The sequence below is a fragment of the Schistocerca gregaria genome, chromosome 1 (assembly GCF_023897955.1).
Source record: "Schistocerca gregaria isolate iqSchGreg1 chromosome 1, iqSchGreg1.2, whole genome shotgun sequence".
Taxonomy (NCBI): Eukaryota; Metazoa; Arthropoda; class Insecta; order Orthoptera; family Acrididae; genus Schistocerca; species Schistocerca gregaria.
In genome coordinates, this window is record NC_064920.1 from 499,743,672 (window position 1) to 499,745,214 (window position 1,543).

General features: G+C 45.2%; 1 non-coding gene across 1 annotated transcript; it reads right to left on the bottom strand.

The window, feature by feature from the left end:
* Window positions 1-1,119: 1,119 nt before the first annotated feature.
* Window positions 1,120-1,191, bottom strand: Trnap-agg (transfer RNA proline (anticodon AGG)). Its single transcript has one exon. It is a non-coding gene; the product is annotated as a tRNA-Pro (tRNA).
* Window positions 1,192-1,543: the final 352 nt, after the last annotated feature.

Here is a 1,543-nt window from a genome sequence, read left to right on the forward strand (position 1 = left end):
CCTCTTCACCAATATGCATGACACGAACGCGTTAACCACACACTTGTAAATGTGATGGAATATTGCGTTTGACATGCATTTCCATGGAACGAATTCCACTATAACACTGTAATCTGTGCTGAGTAGACCAGCGTTCACGACCGATCTTATCCACGTTACCACATGGCGTCAGTACGTCCTTTAGACAGTTATCAACTTCCGGCGGGAGATTGAAAACTATAACCTTGGTATATTAGATTTAAACATCCGCGAGTGACACCATACTAATGGAATTATAACGATGCTTGACCGGGACTTGAGAACTATATTGCGACAGTAATCTTTCAACGTGAAGGGGATCCATAAATTTCACGTAAAACACGTACTCGTCTGCATCAAAATAAGCGGTGTGGGCCTGATCAGAGCTCATATGAATTGTATCGATAAGCCAATCGTGGGTTTCTAGAGACCCGGGCTGCACGTGGCGCGTTGTTTTATCGAAAGTAAAGTTCACAGTACCTTTTCGTGGACTACACGTGGAAACCATGGTAGCCATAGCGGAGCGGCCGAAGCAGCTGCATGCAGACGAACAGACAGTAAAGGCGAAGCGGAGGCGCTACGACTCACTCGGCAGACACAACACTAACTAGGAAAACTCCACACAAACGACGCAGCGGCAAGTGAAATAAACAAAACCTTCCTGCTCGGCGTTCGAAGCGGAACTGATCGAGAACTAGTTAATGGTGCAATTAATGGTATCAAATTAAAAAAAGCGACTAGTTTCAAATTTTATCTACGTAAACCGCCAATTTAAAATCTCATCTGTAGTTCGTCACCCTCAATTAATATGTTTTACCCGTTCTGTCTCTTGGTGGACGGGATAACTGTAAGTATATAAGGGCAAGGTACTTTATGTAACTACCAAAATTTCGGATAAAATCTCAGGCAGCTACATCAGACTAGTTATACCACGTTGTAAGTTAAATGCTATATTAGTCGAAACACTGGTAGTTTTATCTTTCATGACGTGGTCACACTCAGAAGAACATTGTTGAAGTCTTTAGGAGTGATTTTTATAATGTTAATGGGTCTCAAGCATACTCGCGGCTGCCTTAGAGAATGAAGGGAAGGAAAAAAGTAGGGCTCGTCCGGGATTTGAACCCGGGACCTCTCGCACCCTAAGCGAGAATCATACCCCTAGACCAACGAGCCAGCTGAATGAGTGTTTTTCTCAGAGGAGAAAATATGTAAGCGCCAAGCGGCAGTTCAGAGTGGGAGGGGAGGGGGGAGCGGGAAAGGGGGGGGAGCGTTGCCACGCGACGAGATGTGCCACTTCTCCGCCATCCGCGTCCTTGAATGCCTCACGATCTCCGCGTGTCTACCGCTTGACATTCAGCCAACATCCAAGATGATACGAGAGGTCGTACTCAAAGTGGAATGGGTAGGTCGCCGGAACATCGCCAATTTTGGCCGCTTATAAAATGCTTCACAATTCGAAAATTGTAATCTTTGTATCTTCATGGCACGTAGGTAGCGCAGGATTTTTTTTCTCTATCTTTGTTTG